Genomic DNA, 19,601 nt, shown 5'->3' with positions numbered 1-19,601 from the left:
ACGGGGGAGCCTGGCAAGCTCCCCATGGTGTATTCATATGCCAAATACAGTAACAATGATGGGTCTCATTCTCCTGACCCTGAAAGAGCCTCTAATGAAGCACCATTGGGAAGGATGAGTAAAGAGAGACTGCTAAAATCTCAGGGCTAGGACGAATGGAGACATTATTGGGTCTGCTCGAGCAAGTCGATGATCAATGGGATAATAGTGATAGTGTTACTGATTTCTATAAATATCTTTCATAAAATAACATGACTAGCCTTTGTTTTTCTGGGCACCTATTATTCCTCTTTCCCAAATTTCACATTTCACTCAAGTGAGAGAAGGAATCCAGAGTTCCGACCTCTGTCCATGATCAAGAATCAGGGATGCTGTCTCATTTGCCAAGGCATCTAAAATCATATGGGCTGGACACATAATGTGATTTAGAGATGACTGACTATTGCTGTTACTGACTGGATTCCATGGGACATCAAAAGACCGCATGGCCACCCACCTAGGAGATGGTCAGACTTCTTCATCAAAACCCTGAATGAATGGTTTGAGAATCCTCGTGTTCCTGGAGCGAACAGATACCATTGGGCTACACTAGCACGAGACAGGAACAAGTAAAGACATTACTGGCACCCTCTTGAGGAAATTGAAGATTAACGGGATGACAAGTGATAAAAGTGATACCTATTATTCCTACTTATTTCAGCATTGTAAATTTCCATGTAGCTTGGTTGGTACTGCCAAACAAAAGGGTTATATACTCTGATTAAGTAATCAAATCAAATCATCGCAAATCTCTGTGTGACTGTGCACAAGAATATTTTTAAAAAATATTGTAAACAAAGTGTGACATGAGGGGCTGGAGTGATAGCATAGCGGGTAGGGCATTTGCCTTGCATGCAGCCGACCCGGGTTCAAATCCCAGCATCCCATATGGTCCCCTGAGCACTGCCAGGAGTAATTCCTGAGTGCAGAGCCAGGAGTAACCCCTGTGCATCACCAGGTGTGACCGAAAAAACAAAAAAAAAGAAAAAAAAGAAACAAAACAAAAAAAAAGTATGACATGATGGAAAGTAGTTCAATCTTAATATTTTGAAACCATTTGATCAAGCCTTACCTGAAACTTTGTGCCTATCAAAGATTAATTTACGGAGCATTGGTTGTCAATTTCTTGTGTGTACTTGAGTCAAGTTTCTTTTAACTTACAGTGGAGGGAATTTTGATACGGGCGATTGAGTCTCTAAAGCCCCTTTCAAATCTAAAGTTTTGCACCTCTATTTACTTGCTTTCTGACTGAGGATTATTTAGAATTAAAAAGAAAATAAATTCAGAAGAATGCCAGAGAGTGAGAGAGACAGATCACACACACACACACACACACACACACACACACACACACAGAGAGAGAGAGAGAGAGAGAGAGAGAGAGAGAGAGAGAGAGAGAGCAAGAGTACATCAGAGAGAGATGGCCGCAGTGAAGAGACCTTGGCAGTAAAGCTCACTAACGGCACATTCATTGAAGGGGCACTGATTTATGTTAGGCTCATGTCTGCAGTATTTCACAGCGGTAATGGCCAGTAAATAAAAAATAAATTGTTTTTGTCAGCTTACCACCTCTCCTATCATGAAAGGAAGTAGAAGTGCTGATCTTCTAAAAATTATATAAAAACAACAGGCCTCCCTGCCCTGCCTCGGTGCATGGGAGAAAGACCTTGCCTCTTCTAAGTAGGCTGCGATATGGAGTTAACACTGTGTGATAGATTTAGTACTGCGAGCTTAAAGGCGAATTTCAGGTGGATTTCACAATGACACCTCTCTCTCTCTCCCTCTCTCTCCCTCTCTCTCTCTCTCTCTTTCTCTCTCTCTCTCTTTCTCTCTCTCTCCATCTCTCCGTCTCTCTCTCTCTCTCTCTCTCTCTCTCTCTCTCTCTCTCTCTCTCTCTCTCTCTCTCTCTCTCTCTCTGTCTTTCAGATACCAGTATGCATTCTCAGTGTGGTTACATTTCATCATGCAACTAGGAGGTGCTTATCTTGTGTGTTTGGTGTTACTGATACTGGAACACAACAAATCCAAAGATACAGTTCAAGACAAAATTACGAGAGGAAGTGGAGGGAGAGATCCATTTTTCTCACTTGAGATGCATATTTATCTTGACTGAAGTCTTCTTCAAACCTCTTCCTTACCTCACTGTTAGGCATACAACTTGTTTTTGCTTTTAAATCAAATAAAGTCCTGACTTTTAAAGGATTTATACATTTCATGATAACCGAGAACCCTGGAAAAGAATACTGGAAAACTATAATGTGTGTTCCATGACTATGGGGCTTCAAAATAATAAATTCTGAAGCCTATTTTCAAAGAGTGATCCTACCACTTATGAATTATATGAGAAAGTATGTCCAATCGCCTACACCTTATTTCTTTTTATTTATGAACACAGATAATAATAACAGGAACAAAGAGTTCTTGGAAAAAATAATGTTTTAGTAGGAGGTTTGACAATGTAAGCACTTATTTGTAAATATTAGCACAGGAATGTGGTATTATGTAAATAGAGCGGAACCTGGTAGGGCTACGGCTGTTTGGGCTTTCAATGTGTAGGTTTTCATAAATTTATAGGACCTATTCAGTTGATTATAATACAGATACCATAAAAATGTTAGGTGACAGTTGTTAAGTGACTTATAGAAAATTTTTTTAAATGTCAAGCTACATTGTTGCAAAAAAACAGAAGGATGAAGGGGAAGAAGAATCTGAAGTCAAATATTAAAGAATAGCATGACAGTGAGGCATGAGGCAAGGTAAATTCTAGGACTCAAGATGTGAAACATATTCAAGTACCAAAACAAAAACTTTACCAAATCTAGGCATGTTAAAGGGAAACTTGACAATATCTTATGGATGTTCAAAAATCAGAGAAATAAAAAGAGTAGGATATCAAGACATAAAAACCAAACTTGTCTCAGACAATCTCCCTCTACTTCAGATACTTTATAAACCTCAAACCTCCATTTAATAGTTTCAGCAGCAATGAAAGTGAGAGACAGATTCAGAGTATGTTTAGACACGATATCAGCATTTGGTGGCTCATTCCATGCAGAATGAGAGAAAGAGGAAGACATGCGTTTTGAGCCAACACACTTAGAAGACTTCTCTAAAACAGAGCAAGAACAGTGTGAGATCTGAGACTGTCGGTTCTTACTTGAACTCAAGAGTTTGAAGAAACTTATGAAAGCCCCAAGTAAAAGCGTCTTCAAAGCTAAAATGAGTGTGAAGATATGTTGAGAAGTCCAAACCTTAGGGAAAAAATTAGAGTCTGGCAACATAAATAAATACGCAAAGCTGTGAAGTAATCGACACCACCCAAAACATCCACCAGGGGATGAAAAATTAAGACAGAAGCCCTGGAATGTTAACAGTCAAGGAAACTAAGAATCAAATCCTGTCATAGCCCTGAAGAATGAAGACCTTTGAAGACTGTATCTATGCTTAGACGCTAGATCATCAATTCACTTTAAATTAAGCAAATCACTGGAAACTTTGCAGGAGCTAAAGCAACAGTGCAGCAGGTAGAGTATTTGATTCGCATGTGGTTTGTTGGTTTTGATACGCCTTCCGGGTGATCCCAGATCCCAGAGTCAGGTATAAGTCCTAGCACTGTCAGGACTAGGAAGGAAGGAAGGAAGGAAGGAAGGAAGGAAGGAAGGAAGGAAGGAAGGAAGGAAGGAAGGAAGGAAGGAAGGAAGGAAGGAAGGAAGGAAGGAAGGAAGGAAGGAAGGAAGGAAGGAAGGAAGGAAGGAAGGAAGGGAGGGAGGGAGGGAGGGAGGACGGGAGGGAGGGAGGACGGGAGGGGAGGAAGGAAGGGAGGGAGGGAGGAAGGGAGGGAGGAAGGGAGGGAGGGAGGGAGGAAGGAAGGGAGGAAGGAAGGGAGGGGAGGAAGGAAGGGAGGGGAGGAAGGAAGGGAGGGAGGGAGGAATCACAGAAGTGTCAGTCCTATAATTACTAAATGGCTTAAAATGGTACATATATTAGTACTCTAAGTTGTGCTTGGATATTTTCAGAAAGTGCGAGTGTTTCTCAGACACCCCAGTTCCAAAGGCAAGAGGTAAAGGATAAAGAGTCACGTTTATTGTCCCTTTGGTGTCACAGAAAAATCTTTCTTATGCACAATCCCACCCACATCCCTGTCCTATCCCCTGATGCCATATTCAATTTCTCTCACAGTTCACTGACCATGGCATGGACAAATGATGCTTCCAAAACTAATTAACAGGAAGGAGAATAGACTTTGCTGATGGCATTTAAACTTATAAAGATCCAATATTTTTCTTGGGCACACAGTCTAGTAGAACTGAATCAAATTAGGATTCCACAACAAAAGTAAGTGGGGAACAAAGGCAGGTCTTAGAAAAAAACAAAAACAGAAGTTGACTCAAATGGCCAACAAGGGGCCCCCAAAATAGTACAGGGCTGAAGCACTTGCCCTGCACATGGCAGTGCCCAGTTTGAGTTCTGGTACCCCATAAAATTCCTCAGTACAGATAAAGAGTGATCAAGCACAGAGCCAGAAGGAATCCTCAGGAGTGGTCCAAAAACGAAACAAAACAAAACAAAACAAAATTGAATAAAACCAACAACTAACAACAGTAAAATAATCAACTATAGTTAAATTACAAGACAACGAGAGATGATTTGACCCTTTCTTAGAGTACCATGTGGATTCTTTTGCGTACCAGTCAATATTGACAGTGGGAGCCCTGGCACTTTAGGTGTCTCATTGAGCTGAGAAGTACACAGTTAAATGATGGGGCTGAAGATGAAATAACAGGAATGCAACTCACTTATTTTAGCAGGAGCGTGGCACCACAACAAATGCCCATAAAAATAAATTTGTTCATACAAAAATATGTGAGAAAATTTCACAACTCAAGAAGATATCCTTCAATGAAGAGATCCAAATAGTTCTAAATATTTCATGTACGAATCTATAGATGGGGAAAAAGTGCATCTGGTAGGCTTCAGAGTGCAATTTGAGAACCAATACCTGTAATTTCTACAAAGCTTATTTTGCTTCAACAGACAGCTTGTTTTAATGACAGTAAGTCTAATCTTAGCATAAGTCAGAGTAATATTTTCTGGAAATGGGTTTATAGGACAGAAAAAGGAAATAATTTGAGTAATTATGCAATGCACAATTTCTCAAACATTTGCACTTATTTCTGAATTAATCTAGATGGACCACTATGACATTAAGCTTGAAAAAATTCACAATTGAGAGTATTCTGAGGTGTGCTGATGTTTTATTTAGCCTCATAAAATCTTTATTGTTTGGTCATTATGCCAACAAACATTTTATTGAGAAAAATTAATTTTTAATCTCCTATTAATAAAAAAAATCAGCCCAATTATCTCAAATCATCCAGTACTGAGAATGAACTGTTTTCTTCTTAAAAATTTAATGTTATGTCTATTTCTTTCATTGGAAAAGAATGAAATCTTACTCCTTTTAAAGAAAATATTTTAATATATTGGATAAGTCAATAGTTCAATTTATTGATTTGTTTTTGACTTTTGGATGACATGGAGATGTGCTCAGGATTTACTCCTGGCTCTGGATTCAGGGTTTACTCTGGGTGGGCTCCAGAGACCATATGGGGTCCTGAGGATTGAACCCAGGTCAGCCAAGTGCAAGGCTGACTGCTTACCCATTGTATTATATCTCTGGCCCCATAAGTAAATCAATTTTTGTCAAAGAATTTTAACTGTGCCAAAAATAAAATATTAAGCAGATATTATGGGGGAGGGGAAATAATGATAAAAGTCTAAATCGGGGCTGGAGTGATAGCACAGCAGGTAGGGCATTTGTCTTGCACGTGGCTGACTCGGGTTCGATTCCCAGAATCCCATATGGTCCCCTGAGCACCACCAGGAGCAATTCCTGTGTGCAGAGCCAGGGGTAACCCCTGTGCATCTCTGGGTCTGACCCAAAAGGCAAAAAAAAAAAATCTTGATCTCAATATCCTCAAATATTTTCTTTGTCTTCTTCTGTTTAGATATCTGAGTTGTGAGTTCAGCCAGATACCTTTTAAAGCACTGAACAAGGTATCTATAAGTGGTAAAGAGGCAAGACTGCTAACTGTCTGCAAATGGATCTGTAATTGGAAAGGTCACCTTTATCTCTGAAGGCAGACTTGTCAGGACTAGTGGGAACTGAGCCCAGCTATGGTCATGAGTCAGTTACTCTGGTGGGTTTTGATTGGCAGCTCTCGCTCTCAAACACCAACCACCATTCTTACATATACAGCTGACTGGGCTACCTTCTTAGGTGAACATTTCAACCCAACTACATTCAAATGAATAACAAAGTCACAAGTTCTGTGCTGGCAGTTCATTAAATGAGACCATAAATATTTACTACGGGACTTGTGCACATTTGATTCTGCTGACTCCCACACAATGATTCCCACTAGTGAAGTATGGTTGAAAATCAATGCTAGTCAGGCTCCTCCATTACAGCTTTTGTATCAGGAGGATGGTTGAGCGTGCACAGCTGGAAATGTGGAGAGGCTACAATCAGCAGACCTGCAGTTTTCTTTTTTATTTTTTAATTTAATTTTTATTAGTGAATGACCGTGAGGTACAGTTACAAACTTATGAAGTTTCATGTTTGCATTTCATTTACATCCCTCCACCAGTGCCCATTCTCCTCCACCAATGCTCCCAGTGTCCCTCCCACCACCCCCACCCCCACCCCCACCACCTCACCCTGCTTCTGCAGCAGGGCATTCCTTTTTATTCTCTCTCCTGTATGTTGTAGTTTGAAATAGAGGTATTGAGTGGCCATCATGTTCGGGCTATAGTCTACTTTCGACACGTGCTTTCAACCCGAGTGGGTCCTCCCAACATTCTCTACTAGCTGTTCCCTTCTCTATCTCAGCTGCCTTTTCCCCCAGCATGTGACTAACACCCAAGAGTAGTAGAGATAAGAACCAGGAGGTCTGCCCCACAGCTTGGAAACTGACCTGCAGTTTTCTTGAGTTTGAGAGAGACTACCACGAGAAAGAGACAATGCAAAAAATTCTATGCAGATGAGTATTAAGAAAAAAGGTATTTTGATGATAATTATAAGGTAAACCAAAGTATTGTTTATGATAAGTGGGAGACAATGTTACTGGCACCCAAATTTCATCCATTTCCAAATCCCTTTCAGGGCTTTATCATGATTTTGTCTTGGGGGCCATGTCATTTGGCTCTTAAACTGAGTAGTGGGCCTGTAACCCACTTTGGCCAGAAATATACATGGTGAAATGAAAGTGTGCAAATTCTGAGAAGAGGAATCGTGTGTTTCTATGTTCTCTCTTGTCTCCCATTTAGAATCAACACCTTTATATGGCAACTTAACTACTATCATGAAAACTCGTGCAAATTAATGCAATAGTAGACCTTTAGATATTAACCAAGAAGAAAGATAGACACCTGAACCCAGCCAACATGAACAAAGTACATATGAACAAAAATTACTCATGTTCTAATGAAAACTATTTGGGATATTTGTTGTACACTAGCTTTTCCACAAAATGTAACCCACACACACATTTACAAAGAAGTTAAAAAAAATTTACAGAGGCAAGGACCAAAAGGAACATTGCTTTTAATTATGGGCTGAGAAAAAAGTTATTTGAAGATTCTGAATATGCTTGTTGGGTATCTGGAGAGAAGTAAGCATGGAATTACATGGGAAGCCTTTGCAGACACAGGAAGAAATCCATGAATAAAGTGTGGAAATTCATCCCCTAACAAAAAAACCCCAAGGATGGGGTATGCCTCTCGGTGAAATAGCTTAGGTATTAGGATGCTAAGGATTTGTAAGAATGCACTCAGAAAGAATTATATAGCAGGAAAGAAGAGAATATATATTTTCAAAACTGCATCCAACAAGCATAGAATAAGATTGTTTAGAGTTTCTTTAGATATAGGACAACAGGGGCCAAAAATAGACTAGGAAACTGTCAGGGCTTTATATTTTAAAGGTGCCTTCTACAAGCAATGTGGAATACCCCAGAACCTGATCTCCATGCACCTGCTGAAATGTGCTTCCTAACTGTCCTTAATGACACCTGTTAGGGGCACAGTGGGGGCGGGGAAGCGATACTGTATGGAGTAAATGACCCGCCTGAGAGACTGGTTGCTGGCCAGGCAACCTGAAGCTTGGACAGTCCATATGTGTTTGTTTTCATGTGTGTGTGTCTCACTCTGAGACCACCCCCGACGCTGGACGGGGTGGGGTGGAGGAAGGTGTTAAAGGTGCTGAGCTGCTGGGCTTTAGACACTTCAGTATAGCTCTCTAACCTGCAGACCTAGTTCTTCAGTTCAGTTCAGTTGATGAATGAGTGAAGGAGAATGGGTGCGGGTCTGGGGTTACTCCTCTCTGTTCCTCCAGACTGGAGGGCCTGGAATATGGGTCTCCCCGTTCTTTTTCAATGTGATCTGGAAGGGATGCATGGATGCGATGCCTGTGGGCAGCCCCCCTCCTCCAACCCTCTACCCCCAGTGACTTATGAAAAAAGAGAGGAGAGAGACAGTCTCTCCCCTGACACACCTCTGTCAGGCTGGGACCAGCTGGGAAGGCTAAGACTGATAAGAGTCTGCAGTGAGCCCCTGCACAGCATGGACTTCGAGTCCCACCAGCCCCACTGGGGGGGGGGGGCTGTCAAACTACACCTGAAGTCCACTTGTTCTGCCTGGCGTGGGAGTTAATCCCACCACCTGATTTCTTGGGGAGCTGTGGATTTAGGCTGGAGTGAGGAACTGCTCTTTGCAGGAAAGGAAAGCCAGTCCTCGGCCTTAGCCAATACCACTGGGTCCTTGTCTTTCTCACAGAAAAGAATTTCAGGAGGAGACAAGTCGTGGGGTGTCTCCTTACTTTACTTTGCAAAGATCCTCTGCAGGCACAGGGCAGCATCTCAGCAGTGGTCAATGACGAGTGGGGTGTGCATGCTCTTGCTCTCTCTCTCATTCTCTCACTCTCTCCCCTTCTCTCTCCTCTCTCTCCAGTCTTTTCTCTATCCTCTTTATTCTTCTCCCTCTTCTCTCTCTTCTTTTGAATCTCTCTTTGATCTCTCTCCTCTCTCTTCTCTCTTCTCTTTCTTTTCTCTCTCCTCTCTCTCTCAGTCCTGCCTCTAATTTATGAAAAGGTTGTGCAATTATACCAGCAAGATGAGGCTTTACTCTCCAAGTCAAAGCAATTTTATTTGGAGGGTTTTCTTTTTTTTGATGGAAGAGGAAGGAAGGAGACAAAGGGAGAGAGAGTAGTGAAATTAAGAGAGAAAGTGGACTTCTCCTGAGGCAGAGAGAGCCCCAGCACAGGTCCCAGCTGGAGATAGAAAAGCATGAAAGTATGTTTCATGGGGAGACGTGGGCTACACATGCTCGGGCACCACACGTGCTTGGCCGTGACACACAGACACATGCATGCAGCACATGGGCTTGGGCAGCACATGCACCCGATTCCTTTGTTAAAGTTGACTTTTATAGGGTCTTTCCCAAGCTGCCCCAGGTGGGGGCTTCTACATAGGTAAGAGTTTGTTGCTAGGGTGGTTGCCAAGGAGGGAGAGTTGGGATTGGTAGATGGTTTTCTTTGAATTTCATTTCTTGACCTTTGTTCCTGCTGGAGCATCTCTTGGAGAGAAGTTCGGCCTTAGCAAGTGCCAGAACCTTAGTTCCTGTGCCCCCAGGTGGTTCCCGACAATCCAAGGGCTAGTTGAGTTTACTACATCCCAGGAATTCCATTGCCATAGGAATGGTCTTTCCCTATCTACCTTCCTGCCTCAGATGCTTCTAAGATTAAACTGTAGGTTTATAATAGTAAAGGCTCTCATCATTACATATTAATGTCATGTTTTATATAAACAAATGACATGGAGATCATGGAAAATTTTTTAAGAGATAATTTGGAAGGATTATGAAGATGGATATTGTTTTCTGGTCCTTCGAACAGATGCTTTGTATACACATTGCTAAGAAATTGCAGGAGTCATTAGCATTGAAGCATTGTCCTCCTATTGTTCATCAATTTGCTCGAGTGGCACCAGTAATGTCTCCATTGTGAGACTTGTTACTTTTTTTTTGGCATATTGAATATACCACAGTATCTTGTCAGGCCCTGCTGTGCGGGCAGGATACTCTTGGTAGCTTGCCGGCTCTCTGAGAGGGCCGGAGGAATCGAACCTGGGCTAGCTGCATGCAAGGCGAACACCCTACCCACTGTGCTATTGCTCTGGTCCTATAAAATAATGGTAACACAGAACACTGAATTAGGGAAGAGCATTTCACAAATACTTTTTAATTGACTTACGTTCCTTTAATTTTATTGACAAAACTACTTAAAATTAACTAGTTATAAGTTGCAGTGAGTTTCATATCATTCACATATAATTTTATTGGTGTGATGCACTGTTCTTAATAAACATGTTATTTAAACAAGATCACTCTCCACTCTCTTAGGCTGCTATTAAAATTTGGAGTTAGATTAAGCAGAATTCTTTACATATTACAAGTTATAAATAAAATTGGAGAATAACTTTAAATGTCACTTTGATTACTAATGTCAACTTTTTTCCCTTCAAGATGGTTCATGCAAGTAGGTGATGAATAGTTGATCAAGTTGTCAGAACATTTCACACTTCCATAAACCCAACCTTCAAATATGGAGGGGAGAAAAGTGCAGTTCCTGTTTTCCAGACTCTTTATTCAAATTGTTTTCTCCCTGTGATCTTCCTTAACCATGTTGTTATGGGGAAAAGCGGGCATATTAGTCTATTTTCAGTCACAGGAAGTATTTTATTATTAGATTCGGCGAACAATCACCCACTTCGCTGTTTCAGAGTGTTTGTATAAATTTCCTCTGCGTAGCCATAAGCATGCTGAAGTGGCTTCTCTCCCCTCAGACACTCTTGCTTCAGCCATGACATCCCATAACGGCAGCTGGTGCCGGAAGGATCCCACCACATGCGTCACACCAAACAAGGAAGGTCTCAGGAGCCCCAGACTTGCCTGAATAACAACCACTGTGGGGACGGACAAAGAAAGAAGATCAAGAGGCGGCTGTCAGCAATTGCTTACATATTTCTTATGCAGCATAAAGCAACATTTTCTTTCTTTGATTTTTACTTTTAAATTGAACCACGGTGAGATACAGTTATACAATTGATTATGATTGGGTTCTGGTCATACAATTTTCCAACACTCATCCCTATACCAGTGTACATTTCCCACCACCAGTGTCCCCAGTTTCCCTCCCCCACTCTGCCTGTCCCCATGACAGGCACTTCTCTTCTTCTTTCTTTCTTCTTTCTTTTTTCTTCTCCCTCCTTATTCCTCTTTCTTCCTCTCTCCTCCTCCTCTTCTTCTTTTCCACCTCTTCCTTCTCCTCCTCTTCCTTCTCCCTCACCCACCCCTCTCTCTCTAGCAACATCTAGCTAGTAACTCAAATGCTGCTGAGCAGTAAGTCCGTTCCTCTCCATCTTGGTATTTGCACTCAGAGTGTTGCTGTGCTTAGGGCATCACAATTTTGAAAGGAGATTCTGTGGAGTGGCATGACTGTTGAAGCAATGATCCCAGAGAAGAAAGGAAGCTCTTGGGTGGAATAATATTGTTTTCCTTTGTGTAAAAATTTTCAGGAAGAAAATAGATCCCACTAACCAGTCTCTGTCTAGCTCTCTTACTTCAAAGCCGCTGGACCCAGGGGACAAAAACACAGTCCACGAGGTTATAGAATCATGGGAATGTCTGTATCTTAGAAATATCGCCTTATTTTGTATCCAAAGATAACGGAGGAGGACATAGATAGAACAAATATCAATTGGCATTTCAATGACAAATCTTGTTATAAAGGGCATGGAAGAATGCATGCTTCTATCTTACTAAGAAAATCTATAACTTTGGGATGCTTTATATAAATATATGAAATTTTTTATGAACTTTTCTTCATAGTATCCCATGTTCATACTCAATCAAGATACCACTCCTAAAAACACAGAGATTCTAGTTATGTCTTTAGAAGACAATCAGGGAAAAATAATTAAACCTTACACAAACTCCATAGTTTGAGAAGGGAAAAGAAGCAACAAGAATGTGGAGAACGCTGGTTGAGTAGGTTATCCTGGGCAGGTCTTTGAATATTATGTCTATTTATCTCCCAAATCTCTCCCAATAATCCACTTTACCTAAAATATTTTACTTAATTTTGTTTCTCTTCACCGAAGAGAGATTAATCTGAGTTAATAAATCATTTCTGATTTTTTTAAAAAAAAACACTCCTGCCAGTTTTATCAGACTTCATTCTCTTACTCACGCTATTTACTATAATTGCTTATTTAGGCTCTGACAACCCCAGTCTCTAGTCAAGATGGGAGGTGATTCATGGAGATTGTTTTTCTGCCTGAGCAGGTACCTGCGCCTCCCCCAGAGTCTCTGGCTCTGCTCATGCCTCTCGGCTCCTGCAAGCACAACTTGCCTGCAAAACATTTCAGAGCAGGCTCGCGAGAAGAACCAGAGAGAGGGCACTCGAGATTGCAAACACTGTTTTTACAACCTCATAAATAAAGAGATGTCCCATTGTTTCCCATTTTCTATTCAATAAAAGTGAGTCAGTAACTCCGGGGCACACTCCAGAGGCCAGATGACAAAAACATACAGGGCAGAAGCAGGTTCCAGAGAGCCAGCGCTGCCCACCCTCCCACCCTTCCCCGCCACCAGGAATTCCATAAAGCTGGAAGGATGATGGTACAGAGCAGCAAGAATGATGATGAGTCTTGGTCGAGAATCTAAAAAATCATAGACTTGGGTACCAGGACACCACAAACACATTCCTATAAGTAACTGCTCATATTTGCATTGTACTGGGAGATATAGCACTGTCATCCCGTTGTTCATCGAGTTGCTACTTTCATTATTTTCATTTGCAAGAGAAAGGAATTTTCCCAGTCCTTCACAGTCCTGCTTAAGACCTGACCCTGAACTGAGGCAGTTAAATCCCAGAACCCAGATTCCACCACTGCCTCAGTCGCAGACTGGGGCATTAGCTCAAAAGCCTGGGGAGCATATTTTGTACGCAAGATCCTGGACTGGATCTACTAAAAATAACTTTGATGTCACCGAAACTCTTATCAAACAAGAATAGAAATCTCTTTTCTCTATCTACATCATCGTTCCTTCTTGATTTCATGCTCAAGGCAATTCAAATTGGCAGAGCTTGTATCAGGGAACAGATGAATAATATTTTAATTGAACATTTCATTCTGACCACTGTAAACTCACATGAAATTTTAAGGAGCGATACAGGAGACTAACACTGAATACATGGAACATATCCAGCACATTACTTTTCTCTTGCTGCCATAACAATGATCACATCCTGGGTGGTTTACAAAAAGCACTTGTGTATGACCTGATCATCTACCAAGTGAGACGTCCAAAATGAGTTTCACTGAGCAAATCAGCACGTCAAGGTGAAGGCATGCCCGCATTCCCTCTGCAGGCCCAAAGGGAGAAGTTTCCTTCACTGCTCCTGGCTCCTTAGGGCTGAGAAGAATCAGAACAAGGGCACAGAACAAGGGGCACGCTGGACTTCTCCCTCTACTCTCCTTCCATCCTTCTCTCTCACTCCTGTCTCTCCCTTTCCCATGGAAATATCCCCTGGCATACACTCGGTCTACCCCAATAATCGATCATACTCTGATTCCGGAATCCTTCATTCAGTCACATGCCAACTTCCTTCTGCCATGCTGGGGACACAGCTCCAGGCTCAAGAGCACTGGTGTCTTTGGGGACTGTTTTTAGCCAACTACACAGGCCTTTATCCAGCAATAGCTTTTCACAAACCTATAGTAGTATCTCACAACGGGGTTATGAACATTGGAAAAATTAACCAATCTCATCTGACTTCTCCAGTTTTATGTGTAGTTGTGTTTTCACTTCTATAATTTAGTCATTTACCTTGGTCTCCAGCACAGCGGGTAGGGAGTTTGCCTTGTATGCGGCCGACCTGGGTTCGATTCCTCCATCCCTGTCAGAGAGCCCATCAAGCTACTGAGAGTGTCCCGCCTGCACGGCAGAGCCTGGCAAGTTCCCCGTGGCATATTTGATATGCCAAAAACAGTAGCAACAAGTCTCACATTGGAGATATTATTGGTGCCACCCAAGCAAATTGATGAAGAACGGGATAATAGTGCTACAGTGCTATGTTGGGTCTATTTATCCACCACCAAAGTCAATACCCTGAAGGGTTCTGAGCCCACAAAGGATCCTCCATAATAATTCCCTCCCAAAACGTCCAATTTCCAGAAGCACTTCACATTTTAATCCCTTAAAAAATATCAGCATTTCACAGCACCATGCACGTAAATGAACCTAGATTGTGTGGTAATACCATATGCAAAACTTAATTTAAAATGGATTAGGGATGCGAATCTAAAACCTTTAAAAAGACGAAGAAGAAAACCCAGGCAACTGGCTCCCTGGCATCGGCCCGAGGGATGCCATTGCAGAGTGCCAACGGCACAGCCAAGAACAGCAGAGATGAACGTGTGGGGACTGCTTCAGACCCCGCACGGTAAGAGAAGTGATCTTCACGCAAACGCAGATGCATCCTCCCGAACAAGGGAAGATCGCTGAAGGCCATCACCACCAAGATCGGGCTAGCGTCCAGCTGGTAACCGACTTCACAGAACTCAACAACAACAAGAGCAACCCAACAACAACAACAACAACAAAGTAGAAGATCTGAACAGACACAAACTCCTCCAAAGAAGAGAAACAGATGGCCCGCGGGCAGATGCGAAATGTCTGCATCACACAGTATTATCGAAACTATGAGGAGGCATCACCTCGTACCTGTGAGAATGGACCCTCTCAAAAGGAGAAGAAAGGTGGAAGGTAGGCAATGGCATGGTGGGAAGGGAATGGGGATGCCAGAAAATACTGTTGTACTGGCAAACGGTATGAAGCTTCCTCAAAAGTTGAATATAGAATCAACTTAGGATTCAGCAATTCTACTGCTGGGCATAGATAGCCCAAGGATATAAAACCATGACTTAAGATTTATCTAGGGCATGCTCATGCAGCACTATTTACTCTAGCCAAGAAAGGCAAAGACCTAAGTGGCTCCGGATGGGTGACTGGAGAAAGATGTGGGCTATATACACAATGCCGACTCAGAGGAAGTCTTGCCCCTGCTTACCTGACGGATGAAACTTGAGATTATGCTAAGTGAAATAGGTGAGAAGGGGCTAGGACAATACCAGATCATTTCGCACACATCTGTGTGTATGTACACATACATATGAAACACAGCAGGAAAGGTTTCTAAATAACAAGCAAAAATTAACCCTTGTATTCTGACAAAAAAAAAACAAAACAAAACTGGTGTTACCAGAGAGGAGTGGGTAGGGATGAGAACAACGGGTAGAGGGGTAAAATAGACGATGGACAGTCAGTAGAGCTTTGGTGGCAGGTGTAGTACAGTAGCTGAGGTATGAAGAAATGTGAGCCCGGATGCCAAGGTACAGACACTGCTGTAAAAAGGTACCTAGAGTAAACAATTGTACCTTTAAAAACACTATTAAATAAATTGCATGAGTAATGTTATGATCGTTGGAACTTTTCCGTCCATCACACTTCACTGGGGAACACTCGGGTTGTTCTTTGTATCAATATCTCTTACTTGTTTTTGCTACGTAGCATTCTTGGAATAAATGTGCCACACATTTTAGCCCCTCACCTGTTGAGAAACATTTGACCTGTTTTCAGTCTGCGACTATTTCAAATGAAACATTATTAGTTAAGTTTTGTGCAGAAAATTATTTTTTACTTATCTGGGCTAAATGTCAATTATAATGATTAGAAATATAATTATATATATATATTTTTGCTTTTTGGGTCATACCCAGCGATGCACAGGGGTTATTCCTGGCTCTACACTCAGGAATTACCCCTGGCGGTGCTCAGGGGACCATATGGGATGATGGGATTCGAACCCGGGTTAGCTACGTGCAAGGCAAACGCCCTACCCTCTGTGCTATTGCTCCAACCCCCTATAATTATATATTTACTTTAATTAAAAAAACTGAGAAACTATTGGCCAACATTTGCTTATGTTTATTATTTTAGCCATTTTATTATATTTATTAATAATATTTATTGATAATATTTATTAATAATAAATGTTTGTTTATTAATACCTGAATGAATAAATATTTGTTCAGGTATTAATATTTTACTGTGATTTGAATTTACATTTACCTAATGGCTGATGATGAGTTTTTCATACTCTTATGTTATTTTGTAATCTCCAGTGCAATGTCTCTTGGTATTTTCTTTTTTAATTAGATTGTGTTATTCTACTTTACCAATGTTGATTTTTGAGGGTTCTTTACAAATATGTTTTGCAAATTTTTCCTGTGTAGCTTATCTCTTCATTCTTTTAATATGACCTTTCATAGAGCAAAAAAAACCTTTATTCTAATGAGGTACAGTTTGTACTTTTCCTTGCTTGTTTGTCTGAATTCTAAACTCTTTATCTGAACTGACATTATGAATATTTGCTCCATCTCTTTTTTCTAACGGGTTTATATTCAGGGGCCTGAGTGGTTTCATAGCAGGTAGGGGGCTTTCCCTGCACACATCTGATTCAGTCCTCAGCATCACATATGGTTCCCTGAGCCCGACAAGAGTCAGTCCTGAGTACCACTGGGTGTGGCCCGCCAACAAAACAAAACAAAACAAAACATACAATGAAGAGTTTCTATTCTGTGAGTTATATTTAAGTATACAGCCCTTTTTAGCACTTTTTTGTACAAGATGTGATAAAGGTCAATTTTTTTTCTAGGTATATCCAATTACTCAACACCAGTTGTTTCAAAGGTTATCCATCTTCTATTTTCTTTTACACGCATGTCAAAAACCAATTGAGCATATTTGTGAGGGGCTATTGATGAATTCACAACTCTGTTCAAATCGATGGTTGTGCTCATCCTCAATACTAAATGCAACTCAATCCTAGACAGAAGTTCTAAATACCAGGCAGAGTTGGGCCCCCCACAATCTTCTTTGTCAAGATTGTCTTCTGTAATCTAAGAGCTATACCTTTGCTCTACATTTAGAAAATGCTAGTACATGATATAAAAATAATATTGGTATTATGGGAAGCCTAGAAATAGATTTGGAAAATAATCTACATATTTATTCAATCTAGTCATCAATCCTTGAATATGGCTTGCTCCTGGTTCTGTGCTCAGGGATCACTCTTGGTATTGGTATTTCCTTTTTTTTTTTTTGCTTTTTGGGTCACACCTGGCGATGCACAGGGGTTACTCCTGGCTCTGCACTCAGGAATTACCCCTGGCCATGCTCAGGGGACCATATGGGATGCTGGGATTTGAACCCAGGTCAGCCGCGTGCAAGGCAAATGCCCTACCCGCTGTGCTATCTCTCCAGCCCCATACTCTTGGTGTTTCTTAAGGGACCAAAAGCATACCCGGGATTGAACCATAATCAATCACTATATGAGACAAGAACATTAACTTCTGCATTATCTACTAAGTACATCAGTTTAGGTAAATTCACTGTGTTTTGTCTTTTTTTTTTTTTACTCAAATCTTTTTCACTAGACAAGTTCTTATAATTTCAATGTTTAGGGGAAAGAGGAACATGGAGGTATGTACAAGCTTATTATAACAATGAAATGCAATACACATTATTAAATACTACATGTACTACATAGAGTATTTTTAGTAATTCTTACACTGATACTACAAACATTTATCATTTTTTAAATGAAAGGATAATAAAATACAAAAAATAATGCATTCAAAACTATTTTTGGACATAATTTATCTTCTCTTTTAAAATTCAATTAACCAAAAATGTCTTGATGCTACTAAGATAGCTCAATATAATATGTAAGAACTTTATGGAATATCTTTTCAATTAAAGCCACAGATTCTTAACTAAACACACCAGAGACTTCCTCCCTATAGTATTGGCAGGTTTATTTTTCTCATATATAATCAATACGTTTTCTCTTTCTGCTCTCCCTTTCTTGGATCCCAGGAATATTCAGAACAATAAACCCCAACATCACCTGCCATTAAAGATTCATGTGTTTCTGGTTTTCTGTCTTCCTTCCTTTCTCTTCGTTGCCTCCCTGTCCTCTGAGTCCCGTGCAGAGGTTAAACTCTAGTTCTGTGATAGTCTCTGTTCTAAGTACTGTTGCTACTACAGTAAGGCATTCAGTTAGGGATGTCTGTTGGGAGTCAGGAATGAGGATTTCTGTGTATCAAAGGAGAAAAACCACCATTAATTCCAGATATAGAGGATTCAGGTGAGGCAAAGAAAGGGAGGAGGAAAAAGAGACCAAGGCAAAGATGAAAGAATTGCTTTATAGCTTCTCTAAGTCTCATATAATACATTTCATTTTGGTTTGGGTCATTCCCAGCAGTGCTTAAGGCTTACTCTTCACTCTCCACTGGAAGATCACTCCTGGTGGGCTCAGGGAACCATAAGCTGCGCTAGCGTATCAAACTCAGGTTGACTGTGAGCAATCAAATCTTGGCCACTCCACTAATACTTTGTTGATGTTTGGGCTCACTCTTGGCTCTGGATTCAGGAAAGATGCTTTGGCAGGACTCAAGGTACCATATGGGGTGCCCTAACCACTGCACTATCTCTCCAGCGCCTGGCCCTAATACTTCTAACTTTATATCTGGACATTATCAAATCACAGTCAATAACAGCAGCTATGACCACTATTATTACTGTTGTTAGTAGTGGGGACTAAATAATATATGTGTGTTGACACATTCAGCTATATATTGTCGACTCTCAGCTTCCAGTGGCCTTTAATGACCAAAGGTGATTCCCCTGAAGTTAAATTGCCTTGCAGTATGCAACCAGACTGCCTGAAAATAGTCAACTTGATGATCTTCCCCTCAGTCCCTTTCAAATTAGGGGTCAGGGATGACTGCATTGGACACCTATAAGCACCCTAACGTAGTTCTGCAGTCTGCTAGGGAAGGCAGAGAGAAATGCGCTGACTGGGAATCTCTGCTCCACCAGGCCGTCTTGCAGCCCGGGTTCTGACTGGGTTGGGCTCATCGACTTCTTTTCAACCTGCCACAGGACCACAAAGCTCTTCAAGGGACGATGATGTGAGGAGTAGAAATGCAATGAAGATAATTTGTTTTCCATTGTTGAGAATGAAGAGCTATGAGGTCGAGTGGCCGCACTAGCAGCTGCACGGTTTTGGATTTCTGTATTTTAGTATTTAAGTAACTAAGTCCAAAGAAATATCTTCCAGAAATTGCACCCTTGCAAGCTTGTACCTCTCAGCTACTTTATATTCCACATATGAGTGCAATCTTTCTATGTCTGTATCTTTCCTTCTGACTCATTTCACTCAGCATGAGACTTTCCATGTTGATCTACGTATGTGCAAATTTCACGACTTCATGTTTTCTGACAGCTACATAGTATTCCATTGTGTAGATGTACCAAAGTTTCTTTAACCAGTCATCTATTTTTGGGCACTCTGTTTTTTTCCAGATTGTGGC

The sequence above is a fragment of the Sorex araneus genome, chromosome 4 (genome assembly GCF_027595985.1).
Source record: "Sorex araneus isolate mSorAra2 chromosome 4, mSorAra2.pri, whole genome shotgun sequence".
In the NCBI taxonomy this organism is placed as follows: domain Eukaryota; kingdom Metazoa; phylum Chordata; class Mammalia; order Eulipotyphla; family Soricidae; genus Sorex; species Sorex araneus.
This window is presented reverse-complemented; position numbering follows the sequence as displayed.